The sequence below is a fragment of the Mobula hypostoma genome, chromosome 11 (assembly GCF_963921235.1).
Source record: "Mobula hypostoma chromosome 11, sMobHyp1.1, whole genome shotgun sequence".
NCBI lineage: Eukaryota > Metazoa > Chordata > Chondrichthyes > Myliobatiformes > Myliobatidae > Mobula > Mobula hypostoma.
In genome coordinates this window covers 4,663,029-4,688,210 of record NC_086107.1, presented here as the reverse complement: position 1 = coordinate 4,688,210, position 25,182 = coordinate 4,663,029, and the positions used below count along the sequence as shown (strand labels likewise).

Genomic DNA, 25,182 nt, shown 5'->3' with positions numbered 1-25,182 from the left:
ACAACCCCATCCTGTGCTCCCCACCCCACCGCAAAAGCACCAAGTGCCTACATCTCACATTCACTCGCAGGTCTTGCACACTGGTTGCGGTCTAGCATTGATTCTGTGATGGTTGTTGGATTTATTGAGAATGACCCCAAGAAAATGTATCTCAGGGTGGTATGTGGTGACATATATGTAATTTGATAATAAATTTACTTTGATTTTGATTTTGAGGATCTTTCCCTCGCGAAGTAAGGCGCCGCCCCTTCACTGGGGCGGGACCTCCGGATCACACGCCTCTCACTGGACACTCAGGGGCGGAGTGTCGGAGGGGCGGGTGAATAAACCGGGACAGTCTGTGAGCAGGCGCTTTGCTTGTCCTTTGGGACCGTGCAGACAACTTTCCACACAGGCTTCAGCGTTTCTGCAACATTGGCAGCTACAGGTGAGAATCCTTTACTGTTTAATCACACATCTCCGAGGAAAGGCGCCCGAAGAGAGCTGAAACCTCCCCCCTCTGTTACCAATTCGTGTTATGTTACAGTTAATGGTATAATCTACTCTGGCGCTATTAACTTCTCTATCTGTCACAGTCGTGGAAATTCAGTGATCTACTTTACAAAATTCAGAGCAGCCGACTTGGAAATTACTTGTATCTCTCTCGTAAATCTTGAGGTTTTTATTAAACAGAAAAAAAGTTTTTACAAACTGCAATGTATTCATTTAATTAATAAGTGGGTCCCAGAGATTCTTTTCTGTGTAAACCTGAAACAACCGTCTCTCCACTCTCCCCAGCTGCAAGGTTTGCTGTGTGTATATTTTCATTCAGCTTTTATTCAGGAAACATTGCTCCCTCCCTGCCCTCTTTTTTAAAGCAACTGTCTGCCCCATAGGCACACAGACTCCTTGTTAAAATGCGCAGTGGGGAACGAGACAGAACCATGAGGAAAATCGGATTTCCTTGCAAAGTCAGCAGTTTACATTCGGTTGCTCACTGCCGTGCCGGGTTGGAAAGGGAGCTTGAATGTAAAGCCGAGGGTTCTGGCTATGTTCCTTTGACTGGTCGGATGGGGAGAGAGGGGAGCCCTCTGTCTAAGTGTTTGTGTGGACTATCCGCGGCGATGGCTGGAAATAGGTTACGGGGGGAAACCAGGTTATTCTACAGGCTAGCATGGAGTTGACGGGCTGGGTCCCCTCCTTCCCCCACGTTGTACGGAACCGTGTACGTTAGTGGGTCCACCTCCGGTACCGACGGAGGGGAGTCCCCTTCACGCCGTTGTTGGATCACACAGACACACATTCAGAAGTGACAGACAACCCCTCCCCACGGGTACAAACTGAGCAATAGAGAGGGAGATATTGAAGAGAAGCTTGCCCGTCCACTCTCCACTCCAGATTTTTTTTTGGAGGGCCGCTCTCTGCGGATAGACACGATGGGCCAAGTGGCCTAATTGTCTTGTGGGTGTTCTGAGACGATGGTTACTTGACAGGCCCCGCCTGAGATGCGGCTTTGCCATCATTAAAGTGCCGGTTGCAAACTCTGACATTAATGTGCATGGTCTGTCTTTCATAATTTAAAACAGTATGAATAATTGAAAGTCTCCAGGGTCAGGGGGAATTATATTAACTGAACTAGTTCCCTCCGTCCCCTTCTCCATTCTCTGTGGCTGATGTCCTTGGACATTTCTTGATATCACACCGGGTAGAATGTCCTCGGGGGACGGCTGCCTTACTGTTCCCCCTCGGAGGAGGTCTCGGCTTCAGACAGAGCTTGAGTGACCGCAGCCGTTCAGGTATGGGGTGGATAGAATGCTTTCTGGTGCGTCGAGGATTCTGGGTATGCCAGTCGCCATCTTCCAATGGAATATTAAGCATGAGCTCATGGTCACTTTCAACTGCGAGGTCATGTGATAAAAATTTTCCGGAAGGTGTTGCAGCAAAGCTGCTTTAAAATTTGTCAGCTTGAATTCAATGAAGGAGCTTGTAGTGTTAAGCACCACATACTTTGTCAATACTTTGGTATACTATTGTGGCATGTACGGAGGTACAGTGAGAAACATTGTTTTGGATACCTTCCATACAATATATTGAGGTAGAGTCATAAAGCGTCACAGCCATGGTAAGATAGAGTTTAGCTCGATGCTACTACAGTTTAAGACGTTCTGGAGTTCCGAGTTCCATTCTAGCACCGTCTGTAAGGAGTTTATGTTTTCCTGTGACAGTGTGGAATTCCAAAGCATGTGGGTTAGTGGGTCATTCCAAATTGCCCTGTGATTAGGCTCGTGTTAAATAAGTGGGTTACAGGGTGACGTAATTGGGCCTGACAAATGTCACGACACATGCCCAAGATATCCAACATCTGCAGAATCTCATGTCTATGCTTAGCCGAGACCTTACTGAATATGGAACAGGTTCACGGGGCCTGTTGTCATTTACTGTATATTCTCTTACTTTATCGTGTTCTCGAGCGTATCGGCTCACATTCCTCCAGACAGAATTCCAAAAGAGGTTTCCATTAAATCATTCTGTTTTGCAATTCTCCTGTCAGCACGCAATCCCACTACTCAGGGATCCTTTAAATCTCACAGAACAGAAGTGGGCCCTTCAACCTGCCGCAGGCGGCACGTAGCACAGCAGATAGCGCAACGCCCATTACAGTTTGGGGCATCAGAGTTTGGATTTCAACTGAGGTCCTCTGTAAGAAAGTTTGTACACATGTACGTGAAAGTGTGGGTTTCCTCCAGGTGCTCCGGTTCCTCCCCCCCCCCCCCCCCCCACAATTCAATATGTGTGTACACACACACACACACACACACACAAACCCAACTTGCCTCTGCTGACTGTGTTTCCCAGTGGGCTCGTCCCATCTGCCTGTGTTTGGCCCATAGCTCTCTAAACGTCTCCACCTATGTACTTATCGAGATGGCTTTTAAATGTTGCTAATGTGCCCACCTCAGCCACTATTTCTGGCACCTCATTCCAAATGTGTAGCACCCTCTGTGTGAAGCAGCTGCCTGTGATGTCCCTTTTTAAATCTCTCACCTCTAATCTTAAACCATTTCATTATTAATACCACCTCCATGGGGAAAAAAGACTGTTGTCTACTACAGCCTGTCCATGCTCCTCATGCTTTATCAAGTTAAATCTATTCTCTAAGTGTGTAAACATAGCCATACACTACCCTGAGATTCATTTTCTTGCAGGAATTTACAGGAAAGTAAGGAAATACAATAGAATTGATTAAAAACTGTACTTGCCAAAGAGTGGTAAGCATTCAATGTACAAAAAAACAAATGGTACAGATAATAAATGAAGTTAATAATGAGAACTTGAGTTGTAGAGTCCTTGAAAGTGAGTTCATAGGTTGTGGAGTCAATTAGTGTTGAGGTGAGACTCGTTATCCATGCCAGTTCAGGAGCCCAATGGCTGTAGGATAATAACTGTTCCTGAATCTGGTGGTGTGGGTCTTGAGGCTCCTCTACCTCCTGCCCATTGGTAGTAGAGAGAAGAGAGTGTAGCAGCTTCTCACCATCAGGTCACTTCTCCATCTCCTACATTCCAGGGGATAAAGTTCTAATGAACGCCACCTCTGCTTGTAACTCGGGCAACATCCTGGTAAATATATTCTGCACTCTTTTAGGTTTAATAACATCTTTCCAATATTGTGATCGTTCTAAAACTACTCAACTGCACTTTGCCTCTGGCTGTTTTCAAAGGAACTCCCTGGACCTTGTCCTGGGGATTTGGGAATTTTCACAGCTCCAAGGTTCTGAGGACTTTGAAGTGTCCTCCATGTTGGTGGTAAGCTGGTTGGCCCCAGAGTCACAACCCCAGATCCTTGACCCTTCCTGCACATGTGCAGACTGTGCATCGGCCAGTTTCAAGCTACAGCATTGGACCGGTTCCCTGCAAATGCTGGCAAAAGCTTCCAAGTCACGTGAGATGACCGCTTCACTGGTCTCTGTAAATTACCCTGTGTGTCAGTAAATGGTGGTATTTGGGAATGGGGGAGATAATGGAAATATCATAGTCATAGATCACTACAGCATGTACACAGGCCCTTCAGCCCAGCGAGTCTATGTCAGCCACAGTGCCCACCCAACTAGTCCCAATTTCCTCTGCTCCACGCCTCCATGCTCCTATCCAACTACTTCTTAAATGATTCTATTGTACTTGCCTCAACCATTTCCTCTGGCAGCTCGTTCCGTATACTCACCACCCTCTGTGTGTGGGGGAGGAGGTGGGGGTGGAAATTGTCCTCTCAGATGCCCTTTAAATCTTCACAGCGGGCTGTGCAATAGCACACAGTAGTGGTTAGCATAACACTATTACAGCACCAGTGATCAGTGATTGACATTCAATTCCAGCCACTCGATAAGGACTTTGTATGTTCTCCCCTTGACCACATGGTTTTCCCCAGCTGCTCAGTTTCCTCCCACATTCCAAAGATGAGCAGGTTAGTAAACTGGGGGCATGTTAGGAACATGGCAACACATGTGGGTTGCCCCAGCGCATCTTGAACTGTGGTTATTGATGCAAACAACATATTTCACTGTATGTTTCAATTTTCTGGTAAGAGGGCAGCACATTGAATTGCAATGACTTCTGTGTGGCCAACTAAACTTGTTATTGTCCTTTTTAAAACATTTTTTTACGATTGCAAGACCCTGCTGGACCTTGAGAGCTTAAAGTAGTGCAGGTCTTTTGCCATCGGTGAGTTACTCGTCATTGGAGAAACCGAAGGAGCTGGACTTGGTGCGGATCGTGCTGCTGCCTGCGTCAGAAATGTGCAGTCTAACAGCAAGTGATCATCTTAGTCGCTTTTCTTGTGATCGCAAGACCCTGTTGGGCATTGTTAATGTGGAATGCTACAAGTCTGACTCTGGTTTTGAGGTGGATGACGGGGGAGCTGTGTAGCAAGGACTAGGCCTGAAGCGCAGTGCCACCCAGGAGAGAGGCGTCAGCGTCAGTGCGCTCCACTGGAGGTGGTGCGGCGTGGCATCCTAGAATCAGTGCTGCCCCCAGTGTTCACTCGACAGAAGACAAGCCATACTGTGTTCAGCTGTAGATTTCTGCAACGTTAGTGGACCCAATCTCGGACTATATTTTCTTTTTGTGTGACTGTATTTTACTGATATCCTCACTGTGCCTTGTGCTGTGTGTGACTGTTGGTATTGTGTTTTGCACCTTGGCTCCAGAGTAACGCTGTTTCATTTGGCTGTATTCATGTATGGTTGAATGACAATTAGACTTGAACTATGAAATTTCAATGGATATGTGACAAATAAAGCTAATCTTTCTTTCCTTCTCACCCTAAACTATGGTGAGAATGCAATGGCTAAGTATAATATTGACATAGATGGAATTTGACTCAAATTTAAAATTCCCAGGACTGGCTCCCTGGGAACGTTGAGCAGAAACCTCAGTGAATATTCACCTTGGTGAAAGTAGTCCATTTCCTATCATTTCCTGTGTGTGGTGTTGGTTTATTGTTATCATATGGACTGATATACAGTGGAAGCTTTTGTCTGTATGCCATCCAGACTGATCATTCCAAACACAAGTGCACTGAGGTGATACAAAAGGAAAACAATGCAGAGTATTGTGTTGTAGGATGAGTTCTTTGACTGCCACAGCCATAGAGCAGGGATTCTTGACCTTTTTACCTGATGGAGCCCCACACCATTAGCGAGGGGGTCCATGGATGACATGTGTTGGGATCCCCTGCCAGGAGGAGTGGAGACCTGGAATTTCAGAATGTACACCACATCCATGGCGGTGACATTCTTACACATGGTGTGCTCGGCGTAGGTGACCATATCCCTGATCACATTCTCCATGAAAACCTTCAGCACAGCACAGGTCTCCTCATTGCTCAGACCTATTGGATTTGACTGGTTCATTCTTAGATTTGTTTGTTCATTTTGTGCCGTGTCATATGACATAGATGATCATGGTCTCATGACCATGATTGTTCTTGGAAATCTTTCTACAGAAGTAGTTTGCCATTGCCTTCTGGGCAGTGTCTTTACAAGATGAGTGACTCCAACTATTATCAATACTCTTCAGAGGTTTGTCTGCCTGGCATCAGTGGTCACATAACCAGGACTTGTGGTATGCACCAACTACTCGTACGACCACCCACCACCCAACCCCTGTTCGGGGAGCTAAGCAGTGCTAAACCTTGCCCAAGGGTGACAGTTACTACCTCTCAACTGTCAGGCTCTTGAAGCAAAGGGGATAACTTCACTTGCTCCATCATTGCAATGTTCCCACAACCAATGGATTCACTTTCAAGGACTCTTCAGCTCATGCTCTCGATATTGATTGCTTATTTATTTATTGTTCTGTTGTTTTGCATTTACAGTTCGTTGTCTTCTGCACTCTGGTTGAACACCCTAGTTGAGAGGTCTTTCATTGATTCTGTTATGGTTATTATACCGTTATGGATTTAATTGTGCATGCCCGCAAGAAAGTGAATTTCAGGGTTGTATATGGTGACATATATGTACTTTGATAATAAATCTACTTTGAACTTTGAGGAAACTGTCCCTGAATCGATGAGTATGTGTCTTCAGGCTCCTGTATCTCCTCTCTGTTGGTGGTAATGAGAAGAGGGCATGTCCTGGATGGTGAGGATCTTACACGATGGATGCCGCCTACCTGAGGCATCTCCTTTTGAAGATGTCTGCGATGGTGGGGAGGGTTGTGCCTGTGGTGGAATTGGCAGGCTTTACAACCCTCTGCAGTCTCTTTTTATCCTTGCTCTTATCAGCAGGTGATCCAACCAGTCAGATTGCAAAATAGTGAGGTGGCAGATAGCCGGTTCGGTGATGCCTTGGATATTATCACAGAGCACTCTATGGTGGCACTTGTCTCCACCTTTATCCGGTCCTTTGCCTCCTTTCCCTGCACCAGACATGATGCTGCTTCACTCAGGTCACTGCTCAGTGTGTTATAGCTGCTGAGAGAGTACAGTGCATGTAGACAAGTAAATGCAGGGGTCACAATAGGCTTCTTGGCAGAGATCCCAGCACAAGGGATGTCTTAGAATTTAACAAAGCTCTAATTGTTTAGGAATTTGTATTGGTTATTTGATCTCAGAGGAGACATCAACTTTGAGGAAATATTTTGGGTTTTGGTAAATTTTAATGTTCAAGCATCTAATAGCAGAGAGTTAGAATCTCTACTTGGAACATAGAACAACACAGGAAAAGGCTCTTTGGCCTATAATTTTGTACCAATCTCAAAGCTGGATTAAACTAATTCTCTTCTGCCTGTACATGATCTAACTCCCTCCATTCCCTGCAAGTCCAAGATTGTTTAACGTCATTTCCAGTCTACAAGTATACAGGAAAATGAAATAATTGTTACTCCGGATTCAAAACAGTACAAAAATAACTCATACAGTAAGATGGTCATAGAAAAGTACAACACAAAAATGTGCCCTTCTAGTCAGTGCTGAACCAGTTAAACTGCCTACTCCCACTGACCTGCACCGGGATCCCAGCCCTCCATACCCCTACCATCCATGTACCTATCCAAACTTCTCTTAAGTGGTGAAATTGAGTTCAGGTGCGCCACTTGCACCGGCAGCTTGGTCCACACTTTCACCACTCTGAGTGAAGTTGCCCCTCATGTTTCAGAATCAGAATCTGGCATGTGATGTGACCCTAAACTTTTTACCTTTCACCCTTAACCCATGATCTCCGATTGTAGTCCAACCCAGCCTCAGTGGAAAAAGACTGCTTGCATTTACTCTATCTATACCCTCATAATTCTGCATACCTCTATGAAATCTTCTCTCAGTCTTCCACGTTCCAAGGAATAAAGTCCTAGCCTAGTCAATCTTTCCTTGTAATAAAGAACACTTTAAATATAAATGCATAGATACCTTGGATGCATTGATTGTAGGTCCATAAAGTGGCCTTGGGCAGAGGAGGGTCTGTGCATTAGGAGTCTAAGAGCCTCCTGAGCTCTTTGTGCCTTCAAACTTTTACGAAGTTCAAAGTGCAGTTAGAATGAAAGTTCATGTACTGAATGTCACCACATGCAACCCTGAGATTCATTTTCTTGCGGGCATACTCAATAAATCTATAATAGAATAATAGCCATTTACTGGCATAATTTACATATTACTATTTAACTATTTATGGTTCTATTACTATTTATTATTTATGGTGCAACTGTAACGAAAACCAATTTCCCCCGGGATCAATAAAGTATGTCTATGACTAGCCATTATATCTTCTGCCGGATAGGAGGGGGCAGGAGAAAGAATGGCCAGGGTGGGCGGGGTCCTTGATACAGGCTGCTTTCCTGAGGCTGCAGGAAGCGTAGGTGGCGTCCGTGGAGGGGCGGCTGGTTTTCCTGATGGTCCAGGCTGTGTTCACAGCTCTCTGCAGTTTCCGGCAGTCTTTGGCACTTCAGGTCAATGACCCTGCATCCTGTACTTCTGTCAGCCCTGTCCACATCTGACAAAGAATGTTCCCCCTTCTTGGCTGTGATCCCAGCGCAAGGGATGTGTTACAATTTAACAAAGCTCCAGTTGTTTAGGAATTTGTATTTGCCAATGTACAGAGTCATTTGATCTAGGAGGAGACACTAACTTTAATGTGAAAATATTTTGGATTTTGATAAATGTGTACATCACACCAAACGACCTGTTATTCACAAATTGGTTAACTATGAGGTTAATAAGGACAAGAAATGCTGGAAATCTAGAGGAGCTCAGGTAGCATCTAAAGAAAAGAACAGAGTCAATGTTTCAGGCCAAGACCATCCATCAGGAGGTTCTATCCTTGTACATTATTACTTTCCACAGATACTGCCTGATCCGCTGAGCTTCTCCAGCATTGTGTGTTAAAATTGGGGTTAAATTGGGTTAATCTGATGTATACCATCTTGTTCTTCAGCCTTTGACTCCACAAATTACTAATCCCCTTATACACATACAATAATCCTTTCAGACAACACCAGAGGCCAGGTTTGATCAAAGATCAACTTTATTCACAGTATATATTTCCATGGATTCGGAATTTGTTGTGGTGTGTTAGTCAGGGCGCAACATGCGACAAAAAACAACATGCAACGATTATATAAAAAATAAGATTAGATGTTTAAGGATGGATGGGCATAAAATGTGTATAAATACCTACTTGTAACAGCATTATAAAAAGTGGTTTAAAGTGATTATGGTGCAGTGACGGGTAATAGATGGGGGTGGGGGTACCTAACTAGAGTGGTTGATCAAATTTAACTGCCTGGGAGAGGAAACTTCGAAGATGGCGTGAAGTTTTTTTGTTTTAAGAAACTACACTGCTCTCCAGAAGGGAGCTTTTGGAAAAGGCAGCTTGCAGGGTGGGTAGTGTCTGCAGTGATTTTCCTGGACACATACAAGTCCTGTGGTGGTAGACTGCAGACAATGACCTTTTCTGATGACCTGACAGTGATAGTTCACTGTGGTTTTTGTACACTGTGAGAGGATGGTTCACCAAACCAGACAGTAATGGCTGATGTGAGGATGCTCTCTATGATGGCAGTGTAGAATTGCACCAGTATGTTCTAGGGAATTTTACCAAATGAGAACCCGGGTGTCCAGGACTGCAAGGGAACTCCACTGTCTGCATTACTGTACTCCTTCATGTTGTGTGCACCCTGCCCCACACCCGTATCAAAATCCCTTCAATCACCGTTATCGATAAAGATCATCGGAGCAGAATTGGCCCATTCGGCACATCGAGTCTGCCTCACCATTCCTTTATGGCTGATTTATGATCCCTCTCAACCCCATTCTCCTGCCTTCTCCCCGTAACCATCAATGCCCTTACTAATCAAGAACCTATCAGCCTTCACTTTAAATATACCCAATGACTTTCCCTCCTCAGCCATTAATGGCAATGAATTCCACAGATTTGCCACCCTCTGGGTAAAGAAATTCCTCCTCATCTCCATTCTAAGTGGAAGTCCCTCTATTTTGAGGATATGCCCTCTGGTCCTAGACTCTCCCACCATAGGAAACATCCTTGTAACCCTTGGGTTCTATCAGCTGCGTAAGCCTAGGGAAGACTATCTCTGACCCTGCCAAACAGGGGAGATTGAGATGACAGTCCACCCTGAAACCCCCCTTTTTTTTTTGTGGATGCTGCGTGATATGTTACCCTGTTACAAATCGTACCACGAAATAACAGACAGTGTACTCCATACAATTAAACTATTTAGCTTTATAATTCATTTGACTACAGGGTTAGTTAAGAAAGAGCAAAAAAGGGCCCATTTTAATGAAACGGTTGAATGTGCACAAGTTGGAGCTCACGGTTTCCCCTTTGCCGATCCTCCTTCGATCTCCCTGGTCTTCGTCGGGTCATGGCCCCACTCCGGCATCTTCTCTCTTCATCTCCCGAACAAAAGACCCAGATCACACTGGTGTCAGGCACACGGCACAAAGACACTCTCCCGTCGTTGGACGCCTCACGTTCCAAAGCACCCAGAATTTCTAACTATAACACAAACACTGCTTCTACAGAAAGACCATTACATTAGCAGTGAAACCTTTTCCAGGGTGTTACGTCCTCTACACATGTACTCTACCTCGGCCTTTTAATATTTGACAGCTTTCAGTGAGGTCCTCATCTTTCTAACCTCCATTGAGTACAGGCCCAGAGCCATCAGACACTCCACATATGTTAACTCTTTCATTCTGCAACCATTCTTGAGAACCTCCTCTGAATCCACTCCAATGACAACACATCTTAGATAAGCGGTCCAAATCTGCTCACAATACTCCAAGTGAGGCCTCACCAGTGCCTTATAAAGTTGGAGCGTTACATCCTTGCTTTTATAAAATAGAAAGATGATGTTACATGTGGAGCAACAGAAGATGTTCACTTTTTTTTAAAGAAGTAGCAGGGCAGATCAATAACTAGAAGGGTGAGTTAGTAAATTTGAAAATGACCCTAAGGTTGGTAGTGTTGTGGATAGTGTAGAAGGTAGAATAGGATATTGACAGGTGGAGTCCCACCTGGAAAATTGTGAAGTGATTCACTTTGCGAGGTCAAACTTGAAGGAAGAGTACAGGGTTCTTAGTGGTGTGGAGGGACAGAGGAACCTTGGGAACCACATCCATAGATCCCTCCAAGTTGCTGCACAAGTTGATGGTTGAGAAGGCGTATGGTGTGTTGACCTTCTTTAGTTGCGGGATGAGGTTAAAGACTACGAAGTAATATTGCAGCTCTGGAAAACTCTGGTTATACAGCATTAGGAGTATTGTGGTAATTTCTGGTCACTTCTTTATAGAAAGGATGTGGAAGCTTTAGAGAGGGTGCAGAGGAGATTTATCAGGATGCTGCCTGGATTCCACACGGATTGGTGTTGGGACTGTTTCTTTTTACATTGTATGTCAATGGTTTGGATGGTGGAATTGATGGCTTTGTGGCTAAGTTTGCGAATGATACAAAGATAGGTGGAGGGGCAGGTAATGTTGAGGAAGCAGGGAGTCTGCAGAAGGACTTGGATTAGGAGAATGGGCAAGATGGAATACAGTGTTGGGACATGTATGGTCATGCACTTTGGTAGAAGGAATAAAAATGTAGACTTTTTTAAATGGAGAGTAAATTCAAAAATCCAGGATGGAAAGGGGCTTGGGAGTCCTTAAAGGCTAATTTGCAGTTGAGTTGGTAGTAAGGAAGACAAATGCAATGTTGGCATTAATTTTGAGAGGACTAGAATATTAAAAACAAGAATGTAATGCTGAGTCCTCACGGTCTATTGTGAGCAGTTTTTGCCTCTTATTTAAGAAGCGATGTGTTGACATTAGACTGGGTTCAGAGAAAGTTCACAAAAATGATTCTGGGAATGAGAGGATCATTGAAACCTATTGAGTATTGAAAGGACTTGAATGGAGTGCTTTTGGAGAGGATGTTTCCTATAATGGGAGAGTCTAGGACCAGCCTCAGAGTAGAGGGATGCCCATTTAGAACAGAGATAAAGAGGAATTTCTTTAGCTAGAGAGTGTTAAACATGTGGAATTCATTGCCACAAGCAGCTGTGGAGGCCACGTCATTGGCTGTACTTGAGGCAGAGATAGATGGGTTTTTGATTAGTCAGGGTATGAAATAATTTGGTGAGAAGGCAGGAGAATGGGATTCAGAGGGATAATAAATCAGTCATAAAATGGCAGAGCAGACTTGATGGGCCAAATGACCTAATTCTGCTCCTATGTCTTATGAAGATAAATTAAGAGAGCTGGGGCTTTTCTCTTTGGTGTGAAGGAGGATGAGAGGAGAATTGATAGGGGTGTTGAAGACAATGTGTGTAATTAATAGGGTGGAGATGGCTGATGGGAGGGGTGTAATTCTAACCTGATTGGAGGTAAATATAGGAGCGATCTCAGGTAGGTTTTTTATACAAGGTGTTAAGTGCCATTTAAGAGACTCTTAAATAGGCACATGGATGATAGAAACTGTAGGGTTGTGTGAGAGGGAAGGGTTAGATTGATCTTGGAGAAGGTTGAAAGGCCATCACAACATTGTGGGCTGAAGTGTCTGTACTGTGCTATAATGTTCTATGTTCCGATAAGGTTCTCGTAAAGCACCATAGAATGTTTTCCTTTCTTAGGCGAAGCTCTGCAGATACGAACAGGGAGGCAGCTACTGTGAGCTGTTGTGTCCAGGAGGGGTGTAATTACACCGGAGAGGGTGTGGAGGAGATGTGAGGATGTTGCAATTGTCCAGTCCAGGCAACACACCAGATGCGGGGGGGATCTCAGTGGGTCAGGTAGTATCTGGGCAGGGAAATGGATGGTCTCGATTTCAGGATGAGACCTCCAATGCTAAAAGATTTGATTGGTTGTGTTTTCTGTGCTGCAGAGGATGCTGGAGGAAGATTTGATTGAGGTGTATAATGCTATTATAGAACCAGCTGAGCTGAGTTCAATTCCCATAGTTGTCTGTAAACTTGTCCCTCATTTCTGTTGAATTTGAGTTCTCTCATCTTAAATACCTGCCCTCTGGTATTCAACATTTCAATCCTGGGAGAAAGATGCTGTCAGACTATCTATGCCTCTTGTAATCTTATAAACCTCTGTCAGGTGTCTGATACCCCAGAGAAAACAACCCCTGTTTGTCCAACCTGTCCTTGTAGCACGTGCTCTCTAATACAGCATCCTGGTAAGCCCAGGGGAAACTTTTTCACCTAGAAGAAGATGGGTAGAAAGAATGAGTTTCTGGGGAACATCACAATCAGGTTTAATATCACTGTGTATATTGTGAAATTTGTTGTCTTTGTGGCAGCAGTACAATGCAAAACTTAATCGAAAAAGATGTATGTGTGTGTGCATGTCCTAGGTAATGGGGATCCTTAATAATGGATGCCACCTTTTTGAGGCATCATCCTTGGTGTCCTGGATACTACGGAGGCTAGTGCCCATGTTGGAGCTGACTGAGTTTACAAGTCTCTGCAGTTTATTTCGATCCTGTGCAGTAGCCCCCCACCCCCATACCAGATGGTGATTCAGCCCGGCTGGAATGCACGCCACAGCACATCTGTAGAAATTTGCGAGTGTCCTTGATGATGTACCAATTCCCCTCTGAGTACAAATGAAATATAGCCTCTCTCCTGCCTTTTTAACTGTAATGATATGTTGATCCCAGGATAAATCCTCATGGTTGAAGCGGGTGTAATTACAACATTTATTATTTGGATATGTATGTGTATAGGAAAGGTGTAGAGGGAGGTGTCCTATACAGACAAATAGGACTTTAGTGGTGCTGCAGCAACAACCTGGCACTCAACGTCAGTAAGCGAGAGAGCTGACTGTGGACTTCAGGAAGGGTAAGATGACGGAACACATACCAATCCTCAGAGGGATTAGAAGCAGAGAGAGTGAGCAGATTCAAGTTCCTGGGTGTCAAGATCTGAGGACCTAACCTTGTCTCAACATACCATTGCAGCTATTTTTTTTTTAAAAAGGCAAGACAGCGACTATACTTCATTAGGAGTTTGAAGAGATTTGGAATGTCAACAAGCACACTCAAAAACTTCTATAGATGTACTGTGGAGAGCACTCTGACAGGCTGCATCACTGTCTGGTATGGAGGGGCTACTGCACAGGACCGAAAGAAGTTGCAGAAGGTTGTTGGAGTCTAGTCAGCTCCATCTTGGGTACTAGCCTACAAAGTACCCAGGACATCTTTAGGGAGCAGTGTCTCAAAAAGGCACCGTCCATTATTAAGGACCCCCAGCACCCACGGCATGCCCTTTCCTCACTGTTACCATCAGGTAGGAGGGACAGAAGCCGGAAGACACGCACACAGCAATTCAGGAACAGCTTCTTCCCCTCTGCCATCCGATTCCTAAATGGACATTGGATCTTTGGACACTACCTCACTTTTTAAAAAAAAATATACAGCATTTCTGCTTTTGCACATTTTTAAAATTTATTCAACACGCGTAATTGATTTGATTATTATTTTAATTTTATTATTTTTCTCTTTGCTAGATTGTTTTGCATTGAAGTGTTGCTGCTAAGTTAACAAATTTCACGTCACATGCCAGTGATAATAAACTTGATTCTTAGTTAGCATGATCAAGTTGGGCCGAAGGGCCTGTTTCCGTGGTGTCTGACTCTGAGTCCGTTTTCCTCAATGAAAATCCTATGGCAGGAGTGATACTCTCTCTCTCGGTGAGGGGGAGAGAGAGCCTGTGGCAAGTCAAAGGGCTGGGTTATGGACTGGTTTTTGATGGTTTCTAGATCATGATCTATTTAGGGGCTTAGCTATTGCCTGCGTAGTGGGTGGTGGTGGGAGGGGGGCAGCTAATGCTTCCTGCTGGTCAAGAGGTGGCACGGGGTAGGGGGAGGGTTGTTGTTTTGCTGATGCTTGTGTGTTTGGGGGGGGGTACTTTGAGGTTCAAATGTTTTTCTGTCATTTATTCTTTGGGGTTTACTTCTGTTTCATGGATGTCTGCGAAAAGTAAGAATTTCAGGTTGTATACTGTATACAACCGGGTGGCTACACATCGAGGAATTGGAAGTCATCCAAAGAACGAGGGATAGATCTGTATGGAAAACCATGGTCACTAACATCCACATCGGATATGGTACCTAGACAGACAGATACTGTGTGCATTGGCATTCTCTGATATTAAATGGAACCATTGAAATGTTAAGTAGGTCACAAAGTATCGGGGCTATTTTTGTTTTGATTCTTCCCCAAGGAGGGGCCTCAGCATATTTTCCCCTCCCGTTCTGTGTACAGGGTCTGTACTGGGAGTGCAAACTGCCTGAGGAAATCATTGAACTTTTCGAACACGCCCCTGCTTCAGACCACACCACAGTTTACCCGTCACATCCCTGTAGACTTCCTCTGCGTGGAGGCAGGGAAACATTGTGAAGGTCGCTGAGAGAGGAAAAGCAGCTCGATGGGCAAGTTGCACAATTCTCCTCGGTATGTTTGTTTTCTAAACAAAATCCTATTAACCCAGAGGCCGCAGGGTAATCTCTTGGTTCAGTGCAGCCAGTGCTGGGTTTTGTCGCGTTATCTGGATGTGTCTATTGGATTGCCTTAGGCTGCAGCGTGCCCGAGTTGAAAATTTGTGGGGTCAGGAGCTATATCCAAGGTCAGCCAAGCTACACAGCTGGTAGAGAAAATGTCTCTGTTATAGAGTCATAGAGAAGTACAGCATAGAACCAGGCCCTTTGGCCCATTTAGTCCATGCCAGACGCAATTCTGCCCTTTGCTGATGTCTGTGTGGACACCGTCCCTCTCAGCGTGTCTTCCAACATCTCAGATACATGCGGATTGGTGGGTTAATTGGCTGCTCTTAATGCTTTACAGGTTCCTGCTGCTTTCTGTAAGGAGTATGTACGTTCACTCTGTGACCACGCGAGTTTCCTGAGTGTACCGGTTTCTTCCCACGTTCCAAAGCCTTGCGGATTAGTAAGGGTTAGTGAGTTATGAGCAATGTTGGTGCCAGAAACATCGCGACACTTGCGGGCTGCCCCTAGTGCACCCTTGGGCCATTTTGGTAGTCAACACAAATGTCACATTTCACTGTATGTTTCAATGTGCAGGTGATAAATAAAGCTAATCTTTAAAGTTCAAAGGAGATGTGTAGGGCAAGTTTTTTAAATGCAGAGCAGAGGGTGCCTAAAATGCCCTGGCAGGGGTGGTGGTGAATGCAGACACAATGGTGGCCTTTAAAATTTTGTTAGATAGTCAGGTGAGCTCCCAGGAAATGGAGAGATGTTGATCATGTGCAGGAGGAAGGGGATCAGTGTAATCAACACCAGCTCACTGTTTTTGCTCTCTTTGCACAACTTAAGACCATAAGATATAGGTGCAGTTGGGCCATTTGGCCCATTGAGTTTGCTTCTTTTCATCATGGCTGATCCATTTTTCCTCTCAGCCCCAATCTCCTGCCTTCTCCCCATATCCATCCATGCCCTGACTAGTCAAGAAATTATCAACCTCTGTCTTAAATATACTCAATGACTTGGCCTCCACAGCTGCCTTTTTTAATTTATTCATTTATGGGATGTGGGCATCACCAGCTTAGCCAGCATTGCCCATCCCTAGTTGCCCCTGAGAAGGTGGAATGAACTGCCACCTTGAACCACTGGGATGTGGGTACACCCACAGTGCTGTTGGGGAGGGAATTCCATGACTGACCCAATGACTATGAAGGAATGGCAATATGTTTCCAAGTCAGGATGGTGAGTGACGTAGAGGGGGAACTCCAAGTGTTGTTGTTCCCAGGTATCTGCTATTCTCATCCTTCTAGATGGTAGTGGTTGTGGGTCTGGAAGGTGCTGCCTTAGGAACCCTGGTGTGTCTTGTAGAGCATCTTGTAGATAGTACACACTGCTGCAACTGTTCGTTGATGGTGAGGAGTTTGGATGATTGTGGAAGGGGTATCAATCAAGTGGGCTGCCTTGTACTGGATGGTGTGAAGCTTGTGTGTTGCTCGAGCTGCGCTCATCCAGTTGAGTGGCAAGTATTCCATTACACTCCTGACCTGAGCCTTGTAGATGGCTAACACGCCACAGGATTCCTAGTCTTTGACCTGCTCTGGTAGCCATCAGGTTCATGTGGCTAGATCAGTTAAGCTTCCTATCAACGGTAATCCCCAGGATGTGGATAGAAGAGGATTCTGTGTTGGTGATGGCATTAAATGTCAAGGGACGATGGTTAGAGACTCTCTTGTTGGAGATGGTCATTGCCTGGCACTTACATGGCTTGAATGTTACTTGTCAGCCCAAGCCTGGATATTGTCTGTAGCAACGAATTCCACAGATTCACTGCTCTGGCTAAAGAAATTCCTTCTCATTTTATTTGTAATTTATAGTCTGTTATGTCTTACAATGCACTGCTGCTGCAGAACAACAAATTTCATAATGCATGTTAGAAACATAGAAACCCACAGCACAATACAGGCCCTTCGGCCCACAAAGTTGTGCCGAATATTTCCTTACCTTAGAAATTACTCAGGGTTACCCATAGCCCTCTATTTTTCTAATGCTAGTGATAGTAAACCTGATAGTGAGACATCTATGCAGTCCACGGTGCTAATGTGGGCCAAAGGGTCTGTTTCTGTGCTCTGCTATGATGTTCAATGGTCTAAGCTCAGTAATTACTTCCCTAAGCTGCCCCTGCTCCTTGATCCTCTTTAACCTTCAGACAAAGAGGCACAGAAATTTGGTGTTGGGCCCACCATCATATTGTGGGCTGAATGGCCTTTTCCTGCACTATACTGTTCTGTGTTCCAAGAGCTGACATTCCCTTAAACCTCCCATTCTTGTAGAGTCATAGAGAAGTACCACACAGAAACAAGACCTTCGGCCCATCTAGTCCATGCTGAAACCATTTAAACTGCCTACTCCATCAAACTGCACTGGGACCATAGCCCTCCATATCCCTCCCACCATGTACCTATCTAAACTTCTCTTAAACATTGAAATCGAGCTTGCATGGACCACTTGTTCTGGCAGCTTGTTCTACACTCTCATGACCCTCTGAGTAAAAAAAGTTTCCCCTCGTTCCCCTTAAACTCAGCTTTCGAATTTAAACCATGACGTCTGGTTGTAGTCCCACCCAACCTCAGTGGAAAAAGCCTGGTTGCATTTACCCTATCCATATCCCTCATAATTTTGTATACCTCTATCAAATCTCCCCTCAATTTTCTATGTTCTAAAGAAAACAGTCCTAACCTATTCAATCTTTCTTTATAACTCAGGTCCTCCGGACCCGGCAACATCCTTGTGAATTTTTTCTGAACTATTTCAACCTTACTGACATCTTCCCTGCAGGTAGATGACTAAAACTGCACACAATACTCCAAATTAGGTCTCACCAATGTCTTGTATGACTTCAACATAACATCCCATCTCCCGTATTCAATACCTTGATTTTTAAAGGCCAATGTGCCAAAAGCTTTCTCTTCTTCAATATCCTTTTTTAACGTTGGACAAAGAGCCAGCTATTTTTTTTTTCGATCAGACCCAATATCTCAATTTCCGTCTCCATGTCTGTTTTTATTTAGAGATATGGCAGGGAACAGGCCCTTCCATCCCAATGAGCCGTGCTGCCCAGCAACTCGCCTATTTAACCCTAGCCTAATCACAGGACAATTTACAATGACCAATTAACCTAGTAACCGGTACATCTTTGGACAGTGAGAGGAATCCAGAGCATCTGGAGGAAAGCCCACATGTTCGTGCGGAGGATGTACAGACTCCTTTCAGATAGACGACATCGGAATTGAACTCCGGATTCCGGTGCCCCGAGCTGTAATATCATCATGCTAACCACTGAGACCATGGCGCACATCAAATGTTAAATTTTGATTTTCTTCACTACTCCTATGAGCTATCTTGAGACTGAATAACCCAGCAGGTTAAAGGAGCTATTTCCATTCTAGTTGGAGAGGAACTTGGCATCAAAAATAGACTGCCTTCAAAGTGAATTAATACTGTACTTTGATTTAATTTCCTGTACAAAGGATGGGGATAAATATCTGGTAGAAAGTGTCTCTAAGAGATGTTAGATAAGTACAGATTTAATTTGGAGGAAGAGCTTGCACCTACATATATTTCTTCATAGTCTTATTGCTCTGTTTCCTGTACTGTACATTTGAAAGATTGTTACTGTTGTAATTTTGGAAAAATGCCAGATAGTTTTGTGTAGCTCTCTCTCCCACAAATGGTTATGTTAAAACTGACTTTGGCTGAGGCAAAAATGTTGGTTCAGTACACATGGTCTCTTAATTATTCTCACATTGCAACAGTGACCATGCATCAAGAATATCTCATTAGAGATAAAGATCTTTGCAATTTGTTTATGAATTTGTAGTATCTTGCAGAGCAAAGACACACTGACACTGGAGGTGGTAGAGATGAACTTGATGGGATTGATTCCAGAGATGAGGGATTACCTTCTGTGAAGAGGTTGAGTTGCCTGGCACTCAGAAGAATGATGAGATCTTATAGAAACAGATAAAGTTATGTAAAGGGAAGATGCCTTTCAATAGAGGTGCTCAAAATTATGAGGAGTATAGATGGGGTAAATGTAGGCTTTTTCCACTGAGCTTGGGTGGCACTACAACCAAAGGTCATGGGTTATGGGTGAAAGGTGAGAAGTTTAAGGGGAACATGAGGGGGAAATTTCGCTCAGAGGGTCATGAGAGTGTAGAGTGAGCTGCCAGCACAACTGGTGTATGCGAGCTTGAGCTCCATGCTGAAGAGGAGTTTGGATAGATACATGGATGGCAGAGGTATGGAAGGCTATGGTCCCAGTGCAGGTTGATGGGACTAGGCAGTTTAAATGGTTTTGACATGGACTAGATGGGCTAAAGGGTCTGTTTCTTTGCTGTACTTCTGTATGGCTCTATAAGAGGGAGGCAGAATAATTATTTCCACTGGTAAGTGAGACTAGAGCAAGGGGATATAACCTCAAGATTCAGGGGGAATAGATTTAGTACAAAGATGAGGGGAAACTGGTGTTGTATTTGCTGAGCTTGGCAATTAGCTTGGAGACGTTTCAGCACCAGTCGAGGTGACATCTTCAGTACACAGTTGTTGACGTTTCTGTCTGGGAGTGCTTGCATTTATATAGGCTCTCGTTCACGTGCCTGTCCTGATTGGCTACCCCTTCAGTTGACCTTTGAATTCTATTGGTTTTAGTTTCTTTGTTTGTTTGAGGTTATAAAAACCCCCAAGAGCCAGAGAAATAGAAGCCATCTACATAAGAGCCAAAGAAACGCGATCCAGTAGAACTCAAAGGTCAACTGAAGGGGTAGCCAATCAGGACCAAGGCAAGCGAACGGGGGCCCATATAAACGCAAGCATTCGCAGAGAGAAACACCAAAACCTGCCCACTGAGGATGTCACCTCGACTGGTGATGAAACATCTGCAATGTAATTGCCAAGCTCGGCGAACACTGCAACATTAACTGCCTCAACCTGAGCTACCAATGTTCACCACCGTGAGGAGAAACTGCTTTTCCTGGAGGGTACTGAATCTGTGGAATTCTCTGCCCAGGGAAGTAGTAGAGGCTACCTCATTGAATACATTTAAGACACAGTTGGGTAGATTTTTTGCACAGCAGAGTGATTAAGGGTTATGGGGGAAAAGGTAGGTTGGCGGAGCTGAGCTCAGTCAGCCTGAGTGTAGTCAGTGGAAAACGGCAGATGCTACAATCTGGAGTGGTGGGGGTGGGGGGGGGTGGAATACAATCTGCTAGAGCAACTCAGTGGGTCTAGTGGCATCCGTTGGGGGGGTGGGGTGAAGAAATTGTCAATGCTTAAAGAAAACTTGAGGGGTAAGTTTTCCACACAATTTAGTGAATTTCAGGGGAAGTGCTCCCAATGGAGACAGGTGCAACAGTTGGAGATGGTACTGTAACGTAGCAGTTAACGAAATCTTACTACAGTGCCAATGACCCAGGTTCAATTCGATCATTGTCTGAAAGGAGCTTGTATGTTCTCCATGTGTCCATATGAATTTCCTCTGGGTGCTTCCATTTCCTCCCACATTCCAAAGACTTACAGGTTAGGGTTAGTGAGTTGTGGGCTCGCTATGTTGGCGCCAAAAGCGTGGTGACAATTGCCCAGCGCAATTGTTGCTGATTTAATTTGACACAGGTATTTCACTGTATTTCAATGTGGCAATTAAAGCTAATCTTTCACGGGGAGCCACGGTAGCATAATGGTTAGCTCGACACTATTACAGCTCAGGGCGTTGGAATTCAGAGCTCAGTTCTGACATTGTCTGTAAGGAGTTTGTACGTTCCTCCTCCTGAGTGCATGAGTTTCCACCAGGTGCTCTGATTCCCTCCCACATTCCAAAGGTGTACCAGTTAGTAGCTTAATTGGTCTTTGTACTTTGTCATGTGATTTTAGCTAGGGTTGATAGATGTGTTGTTTAACAGTGTGGCTCGTTGGGCTGGAAAGGCCTGTTCCACACTGTATTTTTAAATAAATAATCTTTACAAGTGACTCTACAGATGCAGGAACTCTTCAACAACACACCCAAAATGCTGGAGGGATTCAGCAGATTGGACAGTATCTAAGGAGGGGAAATAAACAGTTGACATTTTGGGCTGAGACCCTTCACCAGGACTCGCTAAGAGAAACAGTTGATGTTTTGTGCTGAGTTTGCCAAAAGCCTACACAGCTGATGTGATGAAGCAGCAAATTTTGCAGTTTGATCTTCCAGATGTGGTTTTGGGATCGTCTCAAAATCTCCTACTTCGAGCTTTAGGCAACTTGTGCAGCTGGTTATACTGAAAGTTCAGTGAGATTATTTATCGCAGTTGATTGAGAAGTATCGAGGGAGGATATTCCTGGCACGCAGTGAGCATTGTATCTCCTTCCCCACCCTAGGACGAGCTTCCCAGTCTTCAGTCTGCAGAGCAGCATCATGAGACGTTACTATTGTTGAAGCCTTGCTCCTTGCTGACTGTCATGATATTTCTCTCTAGTTAGCCAAGAATGAGATGTAGCCTGCTTTCACTGGAGCCCAGCGGGCCTGACACTGGTCTCTATCCCCTTGCTAGAACCAGCAAATCCATAATTCCTTTTGATCCTTGCTGTGAGTCTGTTTGTTGAAGGAAGTTGGGTGGAGATGCTGAAAGAATTGGAGCCTCGTGATGCCTTTGCTCAGCTGACTTTATAGATGGATAGTAATTTAATTTGAAATCTAGGATATCAGCTCTGATTATTAAACAATCAAGCTTCTACTAATTCCCTTATCAAGTCAAAGAGCATACAAACAGGCCATTCAGCCCACTGTCCACGCTGTCATAGTGTAATTACAATTACTGAGGGAACGGTGCTTGGGAAGCTGCAAGTCTGAAGGTAGATAAGTCACCTGAATCCAGGGTTCTGAAAAAAATAGCTGAAGAAATTGTGCAGGCATCTGCAATGATCCTTCAAAAATCCTGCTCTAGATTCTGGAATGGTTCCAGAGGACTTGAAAATTGCAAATGTCACTCCAGTTTTTAAGAAGGTTCTGAGGCATAAGATGGGAAATTGTAGGCCTATTAGTCTGACTTCAGTGGTTGGGAAGATATTTGAGTCTATTAAGGTTTTGGGTACTTGAGGTACATGATGAAATAGGCCAGTCAGCATAGCTTCACTAATGGGGAAATCTTGCCTGACAAATCTGTTGGAAATCTTTGAGGAAAGTACAGGTAGGATAGACAAAGGAAAGTCACTGTATGTTGCTTACTTAAATTTTCAGAAGGCCTTTGACAAGGTGCCATACATGAGGCTGCTTAACAAGGTAAGAGCCCGTGGTATTACAGGAAAGACACTACCTGGATAGAGGATAGGCCGCCTGGGAATAAAGGGGGCCTTTTCTGGTTGGCTGCCGGTGACTGGTGGTGCTCTGTAGGAGGTGGTGTTGGGACTGCTTCTTTTCACATTATATGTCAATGATTTGGATGATGGAACTGATGGCTTTGTGGCCAAGTTTGCAGCTGATACAAAGAAAGTTCAAGGGTTAGGCAATGTTGAGGAAGCAGGGAGTCTGCAGAAGGACTTGGATTGGGAGAATGGGTAAAGAGGTGGCAGATGGAATATAAAGTGGGGAAGTATATAGTCACAAACAAGAGAAAATCTGCAGATGCTGGAAATCCAAGCAACACACACAATCCTGGAGGAACTCAGCAGGCCAGGCAGCATCTGTTCTTTTTTTAAAAAAAAGTACAGTCGACGATTTGGGCCGAAACCCTTCGGCAGGACTAGAGAAAAAGAGCTGAAAGGTTGGTGGGGGGGGGGGGGGAGAAAGAGAGAAACACAAGTTGATGGGTGAAACTTGGAGGGGGAGGGATGAAGCAAAGAGCTAGGAAGTTGATTGGTGAAAGAGACAGAAGGCCATGGAAGAAAGAAGTTGGGGGGGGAGAGGAGTACCAGATGGAGGTGATGGGTAGCAAGGAGATAACATGAGAGAGGGACAAGGGGATGGGAAATAGTGAGGTGGGGGAGGTGTTACTGGAACTGAGAAATTGATGCTCATGCTATCAGGCTGGAGGCTACCCAAACGGAATATAAGGTGTTGTTCCTCCAACCTAAGTGTGGCCTTATCACAACAGTGGAGGAAACCATGGATGGACATATCGGAATGGGAAGTGGAATTAAAATGGGTGGCCACTGGGAGATCCCATTTGTTCTGGCGGATGGAGCGTAGATGCTCAGTGAAGCAGTCTCCCATCTACATCAGGTCTCACCGATATACAATAGGCTACACCAGGAGCACCGAACACAATATGACACCAACAGACTCACAGGGGAAGTGTCACCTCACCTGGAAGGATTGTTTGGGGCCCTGAATGGTAGTGAGGGAGGTGGTGTACGGGCAGGTGTGGCACTTCTTCCACTTGCAAGGATAAGTGCCGGAGGGAGATCGGTGGGGAGGGACAAATGGACAAGGGAGTCATGTAGGGAGCGATCCTTGCGGAAAGCAGAAAGTGGGAGGAGAGAAAGACGTGTTTGGTGGTGGGATCCAGTTGGAGGTGATAGAAGTTTCGGAGAATTATGTGCTGGACGCAGAGACTGGTGGGGTGGTAGGTGAGGACAAGAGGAACCCTATCCCTAGTAGCGTGGCAGGAGGATGGGATAAGAGCAGACATGCGTGAAATGAAAGAGATACGGTTGAGGGCAGCATTGATGGTGGAGGAAGGGAAGCCCCTTTCTTTGAAAAAGGAGGACAATTAAAATTCAGAAATCAGATAGGCAAAGGGACTTGGGAGTCCTCATGCAGGGTTCCCTTAAGGTTAATTTGCAGGTTGAGTCAGTGGTGAGAAAGGCAAATGCAATGTTAGCATGCATTTCAAGACTAGAAAATAAAGGCAAGGAGGTAATTCTGAGGCTTTAAGGCATTGGTCAGATGGCACTTGGCGTATTGTGAGCAGTTTTGGGGCCCCTTTTCTAAGAAAAGATGTGCAGGCATTGTTGAGGATCATGAAAATGATTCTGGGAATGAAAGGTTTAATGTATGAGGAGTATTTGGCTCTGAGCCTGTACTCAAATGGAGTTTTCAAGAAAGAGGGGCATCTCATGGAAACCTATTGAAAGGTACCTGGAGAGGATGTTTCCTATAGTGAGGGAATCTAGGACCAGAGGACAGAGCCTCTGAATACAGGGACATTCCTTTAGAACAGAAATGATCAGGAATTTCTTTAGCCAGAGTGTAGTGAATTTGTGGATGCCTGTGGAGGCCAAGTCATTTTGGTATATTTAAAGTGGAGGTTGATAGATTCTTGTTGAGTCACAGCGTGAAAGGTTGCTGGAGAATGGGGTGGAGAGGGGTGATAAATCCCAGCTACACTGACTCTGAATTGTTATGCAGCACAGAGATAAGCCCTTCAGCTTAAAGTCAACCAAGACTCCCATCCCCTTTGCCCATATTTGACCCATATCCCTCTGAACCAGAGGTTTCTAATCATTTTGTGCCATGGACCCCTACCTTTAACAGAGGGGCCTCGGGACCCCAGGCTGGGAACCTCTTATCTAAACCTTTCCTGTCTATATACAGTACTGTACTTGTCCAAATATGGTAAGAATGCTTGCCTCAGCCACTTCCTCTGCCAGCTCATTTCTTATCCCCACCATTCTCTGCGTAAAGGACAATTTACCTGTCAGATCGCCTTTCAATATTTCTCCTTTCACTTTAAATTTCTGGCCTCCAGGACCCTGGCACAAGA

General features: G+C 44.8%; 1 protein-coding gene across 1 annotated transcript in view; it reads left to right on the top strand.

Annotated features, from left to right (window-relative positions):
- The first annotated feature begins 325 nt into the window (after positions 1–325).
- The window catches only part of LOC134353563 (liprin-beta-2-like), a 263,694-nt gene continuing 238,837 nt past the window's right edge, over positions 326–25,182 (top strand). The window contains exon 1 of the mRNA XM_063061608.1: positions 326–427. The gene's annotated coding sequence lies outside the window, so the exon portion shown is untranslated. The remainder of the gene's footprint in view (positions 428–25,182) is intronic.